This window comes from Canis lupus, chromosome 13, assembly GCF_003254725.2.
Source record: "Canis lupus dingo isolate Sandy chromosome 13, ASM325472v2, whole genome shotgun sequence".
NCBI classification, from domain to species: Eukaryota; Metazoa; Chordata; class Mammalia; order Carnivora; family Canidae; genus Canis; species Canis lupus.
Window position 1 is genome coordinate 21,176,174 of NC_064255.1, and position 22,146 is coordinate 21,198,319.

A 22,146-nucleotide genomic window follows, 5' to 3' on the forward strand; every position below is an offset into this window, starting at 1 on the left:
GAATCTTAACGTCCTCCAGCTCAACCTCCTCACTACCTCAGCATCTTCTCTACAGCATTGACAGATTTCCATTTGAGCATTTCTGAAGACTGAAGTTCTACATTCCATAGAATAGTTTACTCTATGGCTGGGCTTCCCCTACAGAAACTGCCTCCCTGTTACTTCTCTGCAATACTTCTAGTTTTGTTCCCTAGAACCACTCAGGGTGAGCTGCTATCCTCCCCAGATAGTGACCCTTCCAACATTGGAAGGCACATACTTATTTAACCATCAGATCTAACACCCACTGTTATATATTTGGCATGGTTTGCAGAGTCAATCATGATGCTTGTCCCTCTTTAGACATACTTCATTTTCTCTTTGCCCTTTTGAAAATATATCACTCAGAATTGCAAATAATCCTCATTCTCTCTGCAAATCCACTGTCACCATAAGGACCACAGGACAGATAGTAAGTCTCTAGTCTTTGTCATGTAATTAACACATAGATAGAAATTTGATGTACATTTATTGAATGAAAAAATGAATGTTAGTGCCAGTATCCTTAATTCTTATGAGACCAATATTCCATCTGGGCTAGATGCCAGTCCTAACAAGAGTTGGAAAAGATACAAAGCAGGTCTTCTTGATCAAGTCAGGGTGAACCCTCCAGATTTCTCTTGAAGTTAGACTGTCTTCAGGTAGGCCATCCATCACCTGGGTAGGCTGCAGGGTACAATAACTTTTTAGTCCTTCATGTGCAAATTTTATAGCCATAACCTATGGGAGCTACATAGAACCCTGACTTGATTCTATCAGTAACAATTTTTATTCTCTAACTATTTTGGAAATAGAAAACTCAGAACATTATCCAACCTGTGACCCTCAGAATACTAGTTACATAAAATATCAATATACATTGCCTTTTAAAATAAAATCCATAGTCCAATATGTTTGGGAAAGAGTTAACAAAGTTAAGCTATTGTGAGTTTTTTTCCCCTGTTGCTTTTTATAGAGATCTGTGCAGCCCTGGGAGTTATTCCCAGGGCATTCACTCTGCATAGGTATGTGCAACAGCAGATAGGATTCAAATCAGTAAAAGAATAAAAATGTGTTCCTGAACTTCATTGAGGCAGAAAACTGGGAAGGACTGAACTTTATGCAAACCTAGATGTAGAGAAAACCATGATTAGTGGTGAATTGTCAACTCTAAAATATAAGTGCCCAGCCTGAATAAATCTCATCATGAACACATGAGAGACAACATCAGATACAGGGGATCAGAGACACAGAACAATGAGCATAAACAGGAAGAGGACCCAGACTAGAGCTGTGACCAGGGCTCCCAGCTAAGCATTCACCAAATGCTTTCAATGGCCCCATGAAATAGAGCAGGAAACACCATAGCTAGCTTTCATTCAAGGTTACAATAAGACACATGAACACCCTTTTGAAAGTAGGTATGAGATTTTAAAACATATGCACTTCAAACTGATCCAAACCAGATTCGCCCAATTGATTTCAACTGCCAAGGTCAATCATTCTACCAAAATGCAAAACGGCTATGTCTGTTCTGGGAGCATTTCAGATTTATCCAGCTTTTTTCCCCCAGTATATGTTTTATGTGAAAGGCTCAGGGCTTCTCCTCCCCCCCCCCCTTCTTTTACTTTTTAGGCAAATTCCACCCTTGGTAAATTAACTCATGATAGTTTTCCAGCCTCATTTCCTTAGGAGAGACTATGCAGGAGGAGAATAAATCTTTCTTCCTCTTACTCCCTTCTCCTAGTTCTGTCCCACTTTCCTGCCCCCTTGCAATAAATGTGTGCATCTACAAGTTCTATGTATGAAAAATGCTATATAATGAAACACCGGGACACCTGCACCCCGATGTTTCTAGCAGCAATGTCCACGATAGCCAAACTGTGGAAGGAGCCTCGGTGTCCATCGAAAGATGAATGGATAAAGAAGCTGTGGTCTATGTATACAGTGGAATATTCCTCAGCCATTAGAAACAACAAATACCCACCATTTGCTTCGACGTGCATGGAACTGGAGGGTATTATGCTGAGTGAAGTAAGTCAATCAGAGAAGGACACAGTGTATGTTCTCATTCATTTGGGGAATATAAATAATAGTGAAAGGGAATATAAGGGAAGGGAGAAGAAATGTGTGGGAAATATCAGAAAGGGAGACAGAACATAAAGACTCCTAACTCTGGGAAACAAACTAGGGGTGGTGGAAAGGGAGGAGGGCAGGGGGTGGGGGTGAATGGGTGACGGGCACTGAGGGGAACACTTGACGGGATGAGCACTGGGTGTTATTCTGTAGGTTGGTAAATTGAACACCAATAAAAAATTAATTTATTAAAAAGTAAAAGAAAAATGCTATATACTTGATCAGATTATTCTTTCCCACTTCTCAGAAGCTTCCAATGGTTTCTCTTCTCATACTGAAAGACAACAAAAGAAAACAAAAGAAAGAAAGAAGAGGTGTATCCAAACTCCTTACTATAGCATCCAAGTCCCACAGGACCTGTACCTCACCTTGCTTCCTCTACTGCAAGGACAATGGCCTCCTTACCTTTCCCCTACCAAACATGCTTCTGCCTTTGCACTAATTGGCACCCCTGCCTGGTATGCTCTGCCCACGTAGCTTTCTACTCCTCTTTTCCTTTATTCAGGCTCTGCTCAAAGGTCACTTTAGCAGAGAGGCTTTCCCTGACTATAGATTGACATCCCACCCTAGTCACATCCTTACCCCTTGACATAATATGTTTGTGTGTCTGGGCCTCTCTGCCCAGGGATTATAACTATTTGGATTACAGAGTCTACACATAGTAGCTTCTTGATACACTTTGAATTGTTGAATGAAAGGTTTCTAATTCTTTCTCTATATATCATTTTGACTCACTTCTGCTATCCCCAGAAGTTATACACAGGGCAAGTTAACTACCCCCCTCCCACTCCCACACACACCTGAGAACAGGCCAATGGAAGTTAGTCTGCCCTGGAATTATTCCAAAAAAAAAAAAAAAAAAGTCTCAGAGGGCTCCTGTCTTATTTTTGCCGCCATGATCAGGAATTCTTCTTGTCCAAACAGAGAGCCCCACCCTGCCAACAGGATCCTCCTCCCAGGAATCCCCCCACCACCACCACTCTGCTCACCCCTGAGTAATAAACCTCTGATTACTTGCATTCACTGGCCCTTGCATGGTATGTACTTATGTAGAATATCTGAACCTGAAATGGAGGGAAGGGCAGATCCAGCCACCAGCCAGCTTAAACCCTAACACCCTGCCACACTCACTGTGCCCTTCCAAGTGAGGGAAGCCACAAGATTCTTCCTTCATCACTGAGTTAGAACACCTCTCAGGAGCCCTTCCTCAAACTGGAGTCTCTCCGTTCTCCCTCTACCCTTTCCACTACCTTATTTCTCATCTTGCTATTTTCTTCTTGCCTCCCCCTCAGAGTGGAGGTCAGGTTCATTTAGTCCTCTCAGGGAAGGAGTCCATTGCACTCAATTCCACTGCCACTAACCACGTGGTAGACATTGATTAGGGCTTTAGTTTACCTCGCACCTCAGGGAACACCTCTTTGCCCCAACAGAACTCTGCTATGAGGGTACAAGTAGGAATCTCTGCTTCCATAAACAGTAACTATTTTCAGCCTTTAGTGTAGGTTTTGTCATTCTCAGTTAATCTTATGTAGTGTTGAACTACAGAACCCCTCCAGGTACTTCAGTGATCAGAAATTCCAACCTATAGTAGCCAGGCAGGTATCAAAGTTTGAAAAGCAGCTGGATGTAACACAACAAATTAAGGAGACTGGGGCCAATGGAGTATAAGCCTTGTATAAGGGCTTTCTAATTCGAGTGTATTTATCATTTGATGCTGGCCAAAAAACACAAAAACAAGAAACTCAGATCTTTAGACTGGATTCAGCTCACAGGATACTAGATTATAACCCCTGAAATAATGCTTAATGAATGATAGCTAATTTATACCACCTGATATAGATATCTTGACAAAGATAACGTTTCTCAACTTTAGCTACTCAATCAGCTTTAGATTTCAAGAAAAAGCAAAAACAAAAACTAATGCTAGGATCCCATCCTTAGAAATTCTGATATAATTGCCAGGGGTAGCCTGGGCACTGAGCACTACTGAAAGATCCTGAATGATGATAATGTGTACCCAAGTAAGAACCAAGGGTCCTTTTTAAGGAAACTTACTATGCTGCTGGTAGCACAGATGAAGTCCACAAGTACAAATCTCACTCCTAAAGTAGCAAATACTCTTTAAATAAAGAATATCATCAACTTGTAAGAGATATTATAATCGATTGTAAGAGAAACCAACAGCAAGTATTTAAGGGACAAGAGATTTCACAGGAATATAGAACAGCATTAAATTCCTAACTAAACAGCCAATTTCTAACCAAAAGTCTCTCAAAAGTGCCTTAGGACAATATGCTTCAAGCACATAATGTACCCCTCTCATTGCATATCCAAAAGAGCTGGTATTATTTCAGGAAGAACAACTCATCTCTAAGGGTCTGCGCAACATTTCTGGAATATCTTAACATTAAAAGAAACCCTGTTTTCTTTAGAAGACTCATGGGCATACATACCACAAGGTTCATTTCAATCCAAGCCATGGATTTACCCACAGATGTTGTAAGCATCAACTCCCTCATTGCCTTGTGGTAAAAATGATGAAACAGAAATTCTTCAATAGCCAAAGGATAAGGAAATTGTGCTGCTCTAATGAAGTTGTGGGATGGGAAATAAAATGAAGTCAGTGAACCCGTAAAAACTTTGTTTATCTATGAACCCCACATTCTTTTCAAAAAACCATGATTTGTAACAATGTCTTCCATAAATACTCAGGACTTCACATTCTTAAAAATTGCTACATTCAGATTCCTGAATCCCTTAATTCTGGGTATCCGTAGTACCATTTCAATCAAACCAACCTCATCTAGAAGCATAGAGTTTGGGAAGAATGAAGTTCCCCCCTTGAATGATGTCTCTAGAAAGAAATGGGCTATCATTTCTTAAAATGATGGGGAATCACTACCTGGCCTGTATCCACTCAGTGCAGTGATCATAAAGGTTTTCCTGTTTAGAATAATGTAAAAAAAGAATAACCCAAAGTGTACTCTGTGAAATGTTCTCACAGAAGGAATGTATGGGAAAATAAATACAGGAAAGATGTGCAATATATTGCCCTCTTGTAGATTTACAATGCTCCTTAGAATAAAGGCTCACACACAAAAAAAAAAAAAAACAAACAAACAAACAGGTAATGGGTTTCCAAAACAAGAATCCCAGAATTCCTTTGATATCATATTATTCTACAGGATTAAAGTTTTGAGGTGGGCAGTATGCTTTTGAAAACATTTATGTTTAGTGCAGAATACTGGGCTCAACAGCAGGAAGCCAGAGATCTGGTCCCATCTTTGATGTGTACAGTTATAGAACTTTAAGCAAACCACTTAGGTTCTCCTTCTTCATTGTGCAAAACTGAGAGAAAGAATCTTGACAAAATTCCTGCCTGGTCCTCAGAAATTTCTGGATTCCAATAATTTACCATTCACCGTACTCCATATCTATAATCCTTTATCCATAATTTCAAGATACAAAGAGGCTCTGAAAACCAGGTTTTTGTAACTTAGTACCAAGTCTTGGTACTAAGTTGAATTAATGTAAACCTGTTTATATAATTTTCCCCAGTTAGCTTAAATATTCATCCATTTGGGGCTGCAGAGCTTCAATATGTTTGCTTACAGTGTGCCCAGATCCTGCTGCAGCTATTAGGTATAACAAACTTCTGTCTCTGATCACCTTTCTAAAGTCTGAAAAATTGTCAATTCCAAAACATTTCTGTCCCTCAAGGTTTCTGATAAGAGACTACAGACCTATATAAACGCTTATTCTTATCATGTACCAGTTGCTGTTCTAAAATAAATGCTTTAAAAACATTAACTCATTCCTCATAATAACCCTATGAGGCAGAAACTAGCATTATTCCTATTTTCAGATGTGAAAACAGAGATATAAGATTAAATAACTCAGAGTAATACAAGTAATATGCAATGGAACTGGGATTCAGATCTAAGCATTGTTTCCATCTAGCTTTCTGACTATAACACTAGTCTATAAGAATTTCTGAGTCTTATTTAAACAACCTTTGACTTCCTCATCTGTAAAATGGTATCATAGCTACCTTTCAAGGAAAACAAGGCCAACCCAAAATGGCTTCTGCAAAGGATAATCCATTGAATAATCAGTAACTTTTATATGATATTTTATTAGCCATATCCAAGACCACAAGAGGCAATCCAGTTATTGACAGAAGGTCCCCTACACAGGGCTGGATACTCATTTTGATCTTAAAGCATTCCCACTCTCCTGTGTAATTTAGACCCCTACATAAAACTGGTGCCATGCCCAGAGGCACATTACAGATTACCTAAAAGCACACTGCAATGTGCCATTTAAAATTTAAATGAAACACTATATAATCTCCTATCAAAGCAGTTCAATATCAGGAACTGTGACGTTTGGGAGCTGACATAATGAAGGCATTGAGGGCCTTTTTACCAGCAGCTGCTCTAGCAGGCACCCCACGATAAACACCTAAAAATCATGCCTACAAACAGCCTGCCCAAACTGGGGTAACAGCTGGATAAGCCACCAGAGAAGTGGAAAGGCAATAAACTAAATAAGCTTGATTTATTTTTATATCTCCTTAGGGTTCTCTATGTTTCAGGGTTCAAGTATGTTTTACCTTCCAGGTGCATTTGGTTTCCATCTTTGGGTCTAATCTTTGAATCCACTTCAGACTTACCTTCTTATTTCCACACTACCTTTACCTACGGTCTGGTTAGCATTACCCTCCTGACCTTTGGCTGATTGTCTTCAATTAAGTCCAAGGATTTCCTCTTCCTGAACCAAAGTCAGGTTACAGAACAAGAATAATAAAAGACTAAATAGGACTCTACTGTCACAGCCAGAACCCCAGTGTCTAACTTTTGAAAACAACCTGACTTCAGATACCGCATCCCACTGGGAGACCCAATTACAGCAGCATGGCTGCCTACCAGTTTGGGAGAATCAGTATCTGTGCCAAGAAGTTTTTTCTAGGAATCTCATTTCTCATTTAAAAAAAAGGGGGACAGAGGGAACCAAGAGGGAAAAAAATGGCAAAGTATGATAGGTTATTTAAAAAATCTACTGTGATTAATCATATTACATAGTCATTTAATGTGTTTGGAAGAAATTCAGAGTGAGTGAATGCACTAGCTCTTTTAACAAATACAGACTCTAAAAACTAACACACAGAAAAAAGTTGAGAAGGTTTCTTAATAGGTTCAGTAATATTTATCTTAAGAAGTATAAAATGCAAGTTTATATAGCATAAGGAAATTGTGATTAGAATCCCTCATTGTCCTTAAAAGTAGAATCTGTGTTTTAAGTATAAAATCAGCATGATTAAACATCTAGGCCTTCCTACAAGCAGTGAAAGACTTAGCAGGGAGTATTTTAAATGATGAATGTTTTCCACAAAGTCCAAATGTGCAACTATCCCAACAGTAAAACTCTTCACAACACTCCTGGGAAATAGGCCAACCCTACAGAAGAGTTTCTACTCCAATTGTGACAATTAGATCAGTAAATTAAATATGGCCAGCTTTACCCATGAGCCTTTTATACACACATCTTTTCTCTCTTCTTTTACCCAACAAATTAGGCCACCTACTATCTTCACACACTTACCCTTTGGTGCTTCTTTCAATATCCTTCCAAGGCCACCATCACACATATAAAACAAATATAATCATTTTTTCTTTGTTGCCAAGGAAGTATAAATTCAGCCTCAACTAGGACTGATTCTGTCCATCTTGTGCAGTACCTATGATAAGCCACATCCTCCCAAGCAATATGGCCCCAGACCACAGTACCTAGCCACTAAAGGTGCCAATCACTCTTGCCTATGAACTTCCTGCTGGTTGTGTCTGTCTGATTTGTCCCTGCTCATTCAGTTTTCCTGATGCATTAGCTTTTGTCCTAGTGAGTTCAGGCTGCCATAACCCTACCACAAGCTGGATACCTGAGACAAAAATTTCTCACAGTTCTGGAAACTGGAAAATCCAAGATCAAGATACTAGGAGATTCATTTCTTGGTGAGAGCTCTCTCCCTGACCTGTAGATGGTCTCCTCCTTGCTATTTCCTCATATGGTGGGGTGAGAGCATACAAGCAAACACATGCCAGTTAGTGCACTCATGTCTCTCCTTATAAGGATGCTAATCCCATCATGAGGGTTCCACTGTCATGACCTAATTATCTTCCAACACCCTACTTTCAGTACCATCACAGTGGAGACCAGGGCTACAACATATGAACTGTGGGGGTACAAATATGCAGCCCATAACAGCCTCTTTTGTTTTGGCCCTACTTTGTCAAATCTCTTCCTCAACTACTAAACAGACATCCTGCTTTTGGGTTTTTTAATACTGACCTTGGCACCCCTTTATGAACCAACTTTTAGTCTCTACCTTTGTAAGATGACACACATCCTGTGCTCACACCAGCCCTAACCTTTGCATTACTCTCAGGCAGGCTTTTCTTCACCAGAACCCTGTTCAAAAGGAAAGAAATTAGGCATCATTGTTGAATCTTAAAGCTGAATGAGGCTCTCTTTGCAATGGGTTGAACTTTCTTCTCCCCATAGAGATGTTTCAGGTCACAGGGTTCATGGATACCTAACCACTATTCTACAAACAGGAGAATATTTTTACCCATTTATTTGCCCTCATTTCTAAGATAGGAGTTCCATCATGCCATTTGTCTTCTCTATTTGACCTCTGATCCACTCATTTAGAGGATTTAATTTCCAACACCGATAGCTTAAATTTTACCCTAGAGTTTAAAATGTGCATTTGTGGAGTTGTATGTGAAAACAAATACAATCTGTAACCTGAAAACTGATCAGCAGCCTAACAGAACCAATCTGTCTCAATGCACAAGTAATTTTAAGATTTTTTTGAGATTCAGCTTAAAAAGACACCTGCTCCTTGATGCCTTTTTAATATTTCTATTTTGAGTATTTTATTCTTGTTTACTTCAGACATTCCAGAGAGTCCATTCATTTGGATGGATGCAGGACAAAAAAAAAGCTATTGGTAAAGGTAACCCCTCGGGTGCCTGTGTACAATTTCTTCTATCACTAGGGTACATGCTGACATGCACAGGGTACGCTATAATGCATGGCTTTGCCTTGTCAGGATAACTATACAGCCTTCACTCCACTATTTAGATAGTAAAATGAGCTGCTACAGTCTAAGGGTAGATGTATAACACCTGGAGATCAATCATGATTACTTGCCTCCCTATCCCCACACCCTTAATCAATTTATTAATGATAAATTGGTGCCCAATGAGTGGGCACTAATCCAAATTAGATCAATCATAGTTTAACACCAGTTAAAAATCTTAAGAAAAAACTAACACTGTGGTGATGACTCCAATACAAAAATAAAAAAATAAAAAAATAAAAATAAAACCTTTAAAAAAGGGCAGCCCCGGTGGCTGAGCGGTTTACTGCTGCCTTCAGCCCAGGGTGTGATCCTGGAGACCTGGGATCGAGTCCTACATCAGGCTCCCTGCATGGAGCCTGCTTCTCCCCCTGCCTGTGTCTCTGCCCTCCCCCTGTCTGTGTGTGTGTATGTCTCAAATAAATAAAATCTTTAAAAAAAAAAAAAAAAACCTTTAAAAAATCATGAAGTAGAAGTAGTTGGTGAGAGAAAATGCACATGAAAAGGAGCACAGATGAGAGAGAGCTCCAATAGGGAGATCTGTTTTCTATTGTTCCCAAATCCCAACTGCTCCCAAAGCCCTTTCTGGCTTGTTGAAACTACACTTTGAATCTAGGAGACTATGAATTCCTCATTTCAACCTATGTAAATCTACTTTTGGTTTCGGCCAGTTAAATTATACACAAGATCTGTTGAGTATATAGGTTAGATATCGCTATGTAACAAACTACTCCAAATTTATTTTTTTTTAAGATTTCTATTTATTTATTCATGACAGATACAGAGAGAGAGAGAGAGAGGCAGAGACACAGGCAGAGGGAGAAGCAGGCTCCATGCAGGGAGCCTGATTCAGGACTTGATCCTGGGTCTCCAGGATCACACCCTGGGCTGAAGATGGTGCTAAACCACTGGGCCACCAGGACTGCCCTACTCCACATTTATTAAACAAGGAATGCTCTCAGCTGGGCATTCTAAAACTTGAGGCAACTACTTTTCAATCCCAAAACTGATAAATGAGTGAAACAATAATGGGCAGTTAAAGCTCAGCCTCATAGAAAAAGTTAAATCAAGTGCATGGCCATCACACACAGAAAAAAATCTAATCTTAATCCTGCATTAAGGCCATGATGTGATAAACTTAGTCATTGGCTCTTAATGAGCTAGTATGAACAAGGTTTTAGAAATATGTAAGACAGTTGTTAAACATAGCCATTATTTGAAATAACAAATTATGTTAAAAACAAAGAATACTTAAAGCTCACTTTCTAATTATTTTGTGACATTTTGCTATTATCTGTGCTCTTGAGGTTATTACAGCATCTCTGTGGAGGACATACTGTATAATCAGTGATTCTATCAATCATATTGGTAGCTTGAAATGGGCCATGGTGGAGTATTTTCACCCTGGAATTCAGCAAGTGCTATTCAAAAAACTGAATGGGTCTTCCCAAACTCATCTGTTGAAACCCTAACCCCAGTGTGATGGTATCAGAAGGTGGGGCCTTTAAGAGGTAAGGAGGTCATGAGACTGCCAGTCTCATGAATGGTATTGGTGTAGTTAAAAGAAGGTGCCAAACAGCTAACTAGCTGTCTCCTGTGAGGATACAGGAGAAGAGGACTACCTAAACCAGAAGAGAGCTTATGCCAAGAACTTCACCATGCTGGGCACTCTGATCTTGGACTTCCAGCCACCAGACTGTAAGAATTATTTAAGTTTATGGTAATTTGTTATAGCAGCTTGAATGAAATCTACTACAAATCAAAGTTTCTCCTCCATTACAACTCCCATCCCAACAACCAGAGAACCACCAGATTTAAGTTGTTTCAGATTAAAACATTTATCAGACATTGGTCTTAGAATGTCTAATGGGAAATAGACATCTCCACAATTAAGGAGAGAGAAAAATTAAGCAATCTAAGGGATATATTTGTAAGAACCATCGCCTCTATTGGCACATGAAGTCGACTGAGATTAAATAGATTAAGCAATTCTATTTGAGAGAATTACATTGCCAAAAAAACCCAACTTGGATTAAAAAAGGACTCTACTGTTTGAGACTTAAAACCAACTTTGAGTTTTTTAATTATCTAAATACCGTTGGTAAGCTAAGACAACATTCAGACCCAAAGTAGGGTGCGTTTGCCAATGCCTTCTTCAGATGTGGTCAAAGAGAATGATGGAAAAGAATGAACCCATAGAGGTTGGATCTGAAGTTCACAAATAACAGCTCAGTTGGAAGATGACCCCTACCACCACCACCACCCCCCCAGAGTTAACCAAGGAATATTCACCACCAAGGTAGATCTTCAGTGTCTGCCCAGTGAGATTTCAAAATTGCTTCAGAAAAGCGACTACTGTATCACTCTCATTCTTACCTATATGAACAAAAGTATTGTTGTAGTGTCTCTGTTCTACCTTATCCTTTATATTATGGTTTGGGTGGGCATAACAAGTGGTCTCTGGATCAAGCAGAACTAATTCAAACATGGTATTATACAGGTCACTACACACCTTCCCCCAATGGAAAAAAAATAATCACCTTACATCATCTAGCAATCTTGCCTCTCAAGCTGGGTGCAGGGAATGGAATTAATTTGTGGGTGCAGGAAATGGATTGAATTTGTGAGTTAATTCCTTTGTGGAGGAGTATATTCATTTTCTTTATTAAATGCAGAGTATTTCGTGAGAAGGGTAAATGGTGGTAACCGTTATTTCAGTCTGCCAAATATCTCTACTTCTTCCAGACATTTAGTGTGATTGTACTTCTTCAAAACCTTGAAGGTGAGTGTGGTCATAGGACATGCTTTGGCCAGAAAAATGTGAGCATTTTTATGGGTAACTTTAAGAGCAGTAAGTAATGTATCGCTTCTTTTTCTCTCAACCACAATGACCAACAATGTTTCCAACAGTGACTGTTCCAACAGCAGGAGTCCTGGAGAGAAGGTGATGTAGAGAAAAGCTCTCAGCCAACCTGGAAGAACACGTAGCATGAGCAAGAAATAAACTTTGTGGTTTTAAGTCACTGAGATTTTGGCATGATCTACCCACTCTGACTGGTACAACCACAATTCCATATTTTCTGGCAAAGCACGCTCAAGTAGATGAAGTTTTGTTATATTTGATTACTGAAACACAAGCCAAAAGATTTCCTATCACATATCAAACAATGCAACTGAAGGCAGGAAAAGTTGCCAAATTGCACAAGATAGTTTAATCTCAAAGCAATGAGGTAACTGTGTGACCAAGTTCTGTATCATTCAGGGCCGCATTATACTGCCAAATTTCTATGTGTCAAAACTTCACTGACTTTAAACAAACTGTACCCTTACAAGAAAAATCAGAGTAAAAGAGGAAACAATATCCTGTTATAAGTTCAAAATAATTTGATCTCTCGGACCTAAAAGAATTTAGGCTTCCCCAGAGGGTCCCAGAACACACGGAGAACCACAAAGGTAGCCATATCTCAAAGTTCTACCATTTAAAGGTTAAGGAACTAGATTATGTTCCAACTCACATTCATGATTGTTTCAGAGTGCATTAACTCTCTGTAATTTCCAGCCTGCCCTGCGTTCAGATTGAGTATATCCCTCCAATCAGAGGAAAAGTCCAGGCAAAGAGTGGTAGGTCCTGGCATTATGGGGTCTCTGGGAGGAAAACAGGAGCCCAGGAAATACATGCAGTGTACTGACAGCATCTGCCATACCCGAGAACCTGTACTTTAAACAAATCCCCTCCGTAACATCTGACGCATATTAAAATACTAATGCGCTAGGAACACAGTCTCCTAGGCCCTGAGAGCTTGAAGATGCCTCCTAGGGCCTGAGAGCTTGAAGATGCCTCCTAGGCATCTCCAACTCCATCCAGCCAGTATTCCTTTTTGTTTTGATCTTTCTAATCTGTGCTGTGATGGTTACACTTTTGTATCTGAACATTCAATGCTACTTTTAGAGAACTATCCATCTCCCAGATTGCAGTTGTTCAAAGTTCAAGCTTTGTTAACTATGGGGTGTTTGTGTGTGTGTGTGTGTGGGGGGTGTTCTCAAATGTATTTGAGTTCTTATGAGGCTTTGATATCTGCCAATATGCTCTACAAAAATTCTAGAATTGGCTGCTTTATTAATTCACTGCTAGAACTCAACACAGTTTCTCCTACTTCAGTATCCAATAAACCATGTCTGTGTGTCTCTGCTATGATGGGAGAGAAACTTACAACCTCTGGTATTTGGGTAAACATAGTATCTTCCAGATTAGGCCCAAGGAGAAAGTGATTCATCATGAATATTGGTGTCAGCTTCTAACATACTACTGTTTGTCCCAGAGAAAAGAAGTGAAGGCTTCTAAATTCTTCCAATCTACTTCACAAAAATCAGTCAAGGAGACAACATTCAAGTCTGGTACTCTTTGTCCAGAAATAAGAGTAAATGTCTGAGTTCAGGGGCTTTGCACTGGCAGACTCTGAGCACATGAGCATGGAAGATGTTGCAGGAAGATAAGGGAGAGGGTGTGCTGGAACCTACTTACACCAACTCATAACAGTTGGGTGTGCACATTTCTTTTCAACTCTGCCATCGGCAAGGTTTCATTGGTACCTTGAGACCAGCCACTGAAGGAATATTACAAATATTTATACTAGGAAAATTGCAAACAGTAAAACCCAGATTTTTAAAAAGAGATCCAGTTAATAAACATTTACCAGAACACCACAGGTAAGGAATTTCAAGAAGCTAAGGTTCTGCTAGAATGAGCAACTGTCTTCTGCTCGTGCAGTATCTTCTCCAAGCTTATACACTGTCCCATCAACCCAGGACAAACACAGCTCCAAGTCTTGAGATACTAGAACTGTATAGTCATAAATCTTTTATCAATGCCCACATTGCTGATGCTCTGTTTCTACAGCTCTGTGTACCTAAATACACAGATGCATTCAGGGTCTCCTACCATGGCAGCTCCAGTCCTCCTCTTGGAAGTCCTATCTACCTACAAAAACCCTAAGAGAAAACCAAATATCCCCCCATTTCTCATTCTTTTGGGTGAAGGGATAGCCCTTCCCCGGAAGAAATCCATCCTATTTGTCCTAGAACAGGAAGGGAATCTAAGGAATCCCCAATTTACTTGACCAACACAAGGTGAGGAGGGAAGAGAGTCAAACCACTATGCTAGTTCTGATGAAGGAATTCATCATTCTCTCCAAGCCAAGAGAAACCTCAGCAAATCCTGTGACCCAACCCTAGAGTTGCTGTATTTTGTTTTAAGAAATGAAGCCTAGAACTCAGAAATAGTTTTATACTATACCCTCTCTCAGGTTCTCGCATCTCCAACAGATGCGGGGTCCTGGAGAGGGATAATTAGTAGATGTAATGGTGAAATATTAAAGCCATCGAGCAACAAGGCAGCACATTATTCTGTGCTACCAGGCAGTAGCACAGAATAGGATAAAACAGGACTAACTCTATCCTCAAAATGAACTAGTTTTATATTCCATAGAAGATTGGTCCTTCTGAAGGAAGAACAGCATGGTCTAGGAGTTGCTCTGCTACTGGCTTCCCTTTGGCATGACACAGAAGAAACCAAAAGGTCCTGAAAACACCTTTATTTTAATTTGTCATCAAGTCACAACTTATGGTATGCTTGCATTGTTGTGAGATCAGGAATGGCTGGTCTCTGCGGAACTTTCTGTCACACATATAAACCATGAAAATAACAGTCTTGACCAAAATACAGTGGCCAAACCAGTTTTTCTGAATTGTCCCCCTGGCCTGAATTGTTGACACAGCCTCTGTCTCCCTCTGTAGGCCAATCCCTCACGCCCAGGCACTGATCAACAAATGGAGATCCATACTGAGCAAGGATAGCTAACAAAGTGGTAAAACTAGAATCTGCCAAGGGAAATCCTACGTCCCTGTAAATACAGACTATGACCAGGGGAGATCTGCAGTATCTCTTCATACTAAGCTGGGATTTGGAAAAAGTAGCTTTTCCATAAAAAAGCAGGATCAAAAAGATCAAAGAAAGCACTAAGCTTGACTCAGGAGGAAAAGGAACACAATCAATTCACAGGAGAACAGTCCCAGGCTAAATGGCTAAATATACAATTTATCCTACCTTGAACACACACAAGAGAAGCCTGCATGCTCTGAGCAAAAATGAGGTCTCAGTGAGATCCCAGTTCTCTGATTACACGCCTATTGGCTTGTTACATTCATAGAGGTGATTTTAGCCCACATCATAATAAGACTCAGTGTTGCCTGCCTCCTCCCCAACCTCAGCTAGCACAGAAGCTGCAGCACATTAGGGAACCTTTTCTTGGCAGCTGTAACCAGAAACTAAGTAAATAGAGCTCTGCAGATGCATTTCACATGGTGTATTCTTGCCTTATGGATGGAAAAGCCTACCAAATTTTCCAGCACCGCGTCTGAGAGGTGCGTCCACCAAGTCCTGAGACCCTGAGCTGCTCCTGCTTATCAGCCCAGGCCGAGCAGAAGAACAAAGCACCTTGGAGTCTTGCCCTAAATGTATAGGCTTGTGTGCCTATGTGTTTAATGCTGGATGTTACAGAATTAAAGAGAAAACTTCACATGCACATGGATAGATTAGACCCTCCAACCTTTTCTCTAAACGGCACTACTTCTCTCCATCATTGCAACACACTCTGAAAACCACAGAAAGTATTTCCAAAGGCAGTAAGTCATTTCTTTTCAAATAACATTTAAACAAATTTCTGTCCAAAAGCACTAATTTTGGCAGTTCTTAGAGCTGACAAAAACCTTAGGGCAACAGCAAACCATTGACAAGAATGTACTGAACCAGGCCTAACAAGCAAAGGGTTGGGGCAGTATTGTGGTCTGTGACAGCCCAGTCAGAACCAGGTTTGGATGCCATCTCTAGCACTAGTTGTAGACTTTGGTCAAAAAATTTAATATCTCTGTGCCCTCAGGTCCCCAGTGAAAATGGAAAACAATATCTACTCACTGCTCTGCTATATGAGAATTACATAAGATCATGCAGATGAAAGCTGAGGATTTAATAAATCATTATTATTCCATACCATGAACTCAAGACTCAAAAATGGACAGAAAAAGGTCAGAGACTATCATAATAATGATCTATTTCATTATATGAGGTCAGATTATAACTATAGGAAGAGACAGAATAGAATACTTTAACAAACAACTTTTGTGTTATCTGCACAGCCTCTAGGACCCCATCCCATACACCAGAATGGCCTCTAGCCGTCATATCTATACCATCTGGTTCTTCCTTCTTCACTGTAGCTGAGTCAATACAATCAGTCAGAAGAGGAACACTTGACCCAAGCCAACAAGGAGTTTTTGTCTTCTAGGAATTAGAATCTCAACCATGAGTATCAAGCAAGTCTCCATGGGTGGCCTGGAACAATGAGATGTTGACCTAGGAAAAAGCATGTGGAATAAAGAAATTTGGTCTTCAGAAGGAGAGAATAACTCAGCAGATACAAAGAAAGCAGAGAATAAAAGTGGCTTTTTTCATTCCTAGCTTGACTACATTCTGTTTTTACAGCCCTTGAGACAATCTTACACACAAAATGTCATGTGTACCTTTTTCTGGTTGATGCCAGAGCAAGGGAGTTTCTGGTACTCCCCACAGAGATGAGATTAGGCGGCAGGGTTAGAATCTTTCTGGTTCAGAAAATTGAAAGACTAGGGAAAGGTCAATGCTTCAATGCTTCAGGTCTTAACCAAATAGGTTGTTTATTAAACTTCCTTCAATACAAGTATTAGACCTTAATATGCCCATGTCTCCCAAATCCAGGCCAGACTTCTCCCCTAAGCTCCATACCTGTAAATCCAGCTGCAAATGAGAATCATCATCATCATAATTTTTTCACTGATGATCTACTGGGGAACCAAATAGGGTTCCAGTAGGCATTTTATATACAAATTGTTTTTTGCCAAATCTTTACTACAACCCTACACTATTCTCATTTTACATATACAGAGACTAAAGCATAGAGAGTTTAAGTGACTCACCCAAAGACTTACAAAAAGAAGAAAAACCAGAGACTGTTGAACTCCCCCCTCCCCACCAAAGCTGGAGTTCTTTTCTACTACATCCTTTAGAGGTCCTCATAATCAATAAATTAAAGATGAGCTGGATGTGGCATGGGAAGCCTGGAGCTTGAATCCAGTTTTGATTTCTTCACAATTACATGATCCCAGGCAGTCACTTCAAATCCTCAGACATAATTTCTTTATTTCTTTATCAGCAAAGGTAGTGCAAGAACACTACCCCCTACCTACCTACCTACCCAAAATTGTGGGAAGGATCAATATATATGTGAAAACACCTCATAAATACTGAAGAGTTATGCCAATAATTATACTACTCTTTTCATCAAGGCTTTGTGATTTCAGCCTTTGTAAGATAAAAACATCTAATCTACATTCTGTTCAGTCTTTCCGATGCTTAAATAAGATATACATGAAACTAGAGTTCTAAAGAGATATATAAGCTGAAGGGATTAGCATATTAAGCTAACCTTGAATTCTCTGCTTGATTTTCTTAGCCTGCTTCAACACAGATATGGTCCATGACCTCTTGAAATTTGTAATTTAAAAAAAAAAAGAAATTTGTAATTTTTAGAGAAGGCAAAAGGTTTGAGAAAGTAGGGGCAAGCAGAAAGCTCTAAATACAGTGATATTTCTTTTGTGTAAGAATCCCAATCTGCATCTCTTATTACTGATCTCCGACCTTAGCTACAGCCTTCCCGAACCTTCTGTGCAGCCCTACCTAGGTTCTCGGGCAGCTTCGTACTCAGTGTTATATGTATCTGCCTCACAAGGTATTTGCTTACACCCCTGCAATCCTCTGTAGACTATGCTTTGATTGAGAGCAAGCTGTAGTGTAAAATGCCTGACAATTGCCTTTTTTGATCATAATGTAAAAAGCTTTTGACTGCTGAAACATCAACTTGAAAGACATCCAACTCCAATGGACACGCTGCCAGCTACACAATTTGATAAAGAACCAGGCTGCCTGACAGGTGAAGTTCCCCTTTTTATGAAGCTGTAGGTGATCTAGTAATTGACTTTTTCAGTGACCCCGCTTCTACTTTCCCCCCTTTAATTCCTGCCCTTATATTTTCAATTTGCCAATAAAGAGTAACTCCAAAGCTCCCCCACCCCTCCTACCCCTACCCATGAGCCGCAGGGTCCCACCGCCTACCTCTCTACTACAAATTTAGTAACTTAGTAACTTAAACGAGTTGCTCCAATACTATGAAATATACTAAGGTGTTCTCTTACAGTTTAACAGGCCAGAAGTTCAATATCAGGTCTTACTGGGTAAAATCAAGGTGTCTTCAGGGTTCCCTTCTTTTCTGGAGGTGAATCATTTCTTTACCTTCTCCAGCTTCTAGGGGCCACCTACATTTCTTAGCTCATGGTCCTCTTCTTCCATCTTTAAAACCAGCAATATTACATCTGTCTGAACTTCACCAGGTACTGACATCTTCTAACTAAACCCCTTCTGCCTCCCTTTATTCCTTCCCTCCACCCCTGCCTTTTTTAAGGGCTTGTGATTACATTGACTACACCTGGATAATCCATGCTATTCTTGCTAGTCAGCTTATTACAAGCTTAATTCCAACTGCTACCTTAATTACCCTTTGATGTGTAACCCAATATATTCCCAGGTTCCAGAGATAGGATCTTAGCATCTTTGAGGGTCATTGCCACAGTGACATTTGAGCAAAAATGTAAAGGTTATAAGGAAGCAAATTCTGCGGAAACTTGGGAAGAAGAGCTTTCCAGACAAAGAAAAGTGAAAGCCAAGCCACTTACATATGTGTGTTCTGGTCTACTCAGGACTCAAGATTGAAAGCCTTGCATGTAGTATTAGTGTTGAGTAACATTCCCTACAGTGAATGGATTTAAAAAAAAAAAAAAGAGCAAGGTATAATAAATTAGAAACTTAAAGCATTGATTTGTCCAGAGAGTTTAAATTATTTTAGTTCTACCCCTGAGAAAGAATTTTAAACCTAAAGATAATTGTTTAAAATTCACAGATTCACCAGAACAACACTGACTACTTTGCCATCTTCCTGTAAAATCTCACAGAATTGCAGAATATTATGACTGGAAGGGACTTCAGCAGACATCTTATATCTTAAGCAGTTAGTATATAACATACACTAACACACAGTAGTAGATGCTCAGTAATTATTTTCTGAATACCCTCAGATGTGAGAATTGTAATGTGAGAATTGTAATGCCATAACCCCTTCACAAACTCCTCCCTGTTCTCGACTTATTTCATGGAAGCTGTCGTATTTTTACTTGATCTCATGCCCCTACCCATGGTTGATTATCCCACCGTAAGCACCTAGCCCAAGCTGGACCCATCAGATCTTTTTCCTTGGATTTTGAACATGGCACTGCAAAAGCAGTCTCTGCTAACTGGCAGAAGTTTTAAAATATACAATCTTGGGGGTTTCCTGAGAGACTACAAGGCTGATACCCAGAAAGAAACTAATGAAAGAGTCAGTGGCATCATTGAGCACCTGATTCTAATATTTTTTGAGGCTCTGATGAAGTCCCTATGCTTCCAACATCTTCTTGGAATCCATGAGCCAATTAATTCTGCTTTTGTGCTTCTCTCCCTGTCTAAGGACTTGGAACCTTAGACTCACAGAGGGGGAACATGGAAATGAGAGAAGGTGAAGTCTTATCCACAGGTAATATCTATGGTTAGTAAGAGAGCCAGGGAACACCAAAGCTTTCATTCCTCCACTGAATCCCCTTTGGGATCTCTCCACTACGATCTACGTGATGGACTCTGCCTTTACACCATTTCCTACATTTATTCATTCATCTACACTTCACTGCCACCTCACTAGTCCGAACAACCAGCATTTCTCACCTGGACTATTGTTTCCTGTTGTGACAAGAGAAAAAGCAACATTATCCTACATTTCATGCAATGCTCCAGAATTCTTCCCTTTTTTAACCACAACCAGTCCTCTCTCCACCTCACTCCAGGTGTTCCAGCCATGCAAGCATTCTTTAAGCTCCTAAAACTTGAGTCTTTTCTCTCTTAAGAGCCCTTGTGTAGCTATGTCTTCTTTCTGGAAAGTTCTTCCCTTATTTTACATACTCCTTCTCACCTCTCACTTCCCTGCCTTCTGAGGCCTTCCTTCAGGACCTATTAAAGTAGGCTTTTGTCTTCCCTTTGTGTTTTCCATAATACTTATTGTAAACGACTTGGAAGAAGGGATTCAAATAGTGTTTGCTTTTTAAAACAAATTGCTCAGTAGACTATAAGCTCCATGTGGGCAGGAGATTTATCTGTGTTCCTCACAACCGCATACCCAGGACTTGGCCAAAAACCTAGCATTCAATGGACCCCTCACTTTCACACACTACATCCAATCCATCAGCAAATCCTGTTGGCTCTACCTTACAAATGTATTTCAAAGATGGCTACTTCTCCTAGCATCAGCCATTACCACTGTAGTCCGCAACAATGTAACCTCTTACTTGGACTAAATATTTCTTTCTGGAAGGTCCTCTTGCTCCCTCCATTGGTCTCCTGAAGTCTATCACCCCAAAACAGAGATTCTCCCAGGAATTCTCATACAACATAAATCATATTATGTCATTCCCCTCTTTGAAACCCACTGTGTCTTTCTATCACTAAAAAATAAAATTAAAATACAAATAAAAGGTAAATTATCTAATTTTTTATTATATATTTGATACGTACTCATTTTATATTTGCATCTTTCTAAGTTTTTGAAAATTTAACTTGATAGTTTTGGAGGTCTCACCAAGATGTCCAAGTGGACTCACCTGCTGGAGCCAGTTAAACTATAATTGCCAAAAAAAAAAAAAAAAAAAAAAGACACCTGGTAGGTATTTTAAGCCCCCCACACACTGTTTTTCCTCTTGAAAATATTTCCAAGAAGTACCATTCTTAGTCTAAGGCTACTATAACAAAGCACCACAGACTGGATGACTTATAAATAACAACTTTATTTCTCATAATTCTGAAGACTGAGAAGTCAGAGATCAAGGTGCCAGCAAATTTGGTATCTGAGGGATCCCTGGGTGGCTCAGCAGTTTGGAGCCTGCCTTTGGCCCAGGGCCTGATCCTGCACTCCCGGGATCAAGTCCCACATCGGGCTCCCTGAATGGAGCCTGCTTCTCCCTCTGCCTGTGTCTGTGTGTGTGTGTGTGTGTGTCTCTCATGAATAAATAAATAAAATCTTTAAAAAACATTGGTATCTGTTGAGTACATGCTCTCTGGTCCACAGTACCTTCCCACAGTGTCCTCAATGATGGTAAAGATGAAGGATCTCTCTTGGGCCTCTTTTGTAAGAACACTCATGCCATTCCTGAGGCCCTGCCTTCACAACCCAATCACCTCCAAAAGCCCTATTTCTTTATCCCCTCACCTTGGGAGTTAGGATTTCAACATATGAATTTTCAGGAGACACAAACAGTATTTAGCACACTAGAAATTTATCTTTGTTGATTTTTTTTGTTTCTGTGAGCCTATGTTTTGTTTTTTCCTTTTGTTTCTGTCTCTAGTTCTTAGCCAGGTTTGGTTCTGATTTCACGATGCCCTACCCTTGTTCAGAGGGATTATTTTGTCTTGCATAATACTCAAGATTGAACCTCTGGACTACAAGTTTAATGCAACTGTTAGAATAATAATATTGTTTAACATCTGTTGAATGCTTAGAATTCTAATCATTTTATATGTATGAATTACTTAATCCTCATAACAAACTCCATGAATAAGTGTTATCTCTTCTATTCAACAGATGAAAAAAATACACACATTTCCTTTTGTCTGTTTGCAAAGCAAT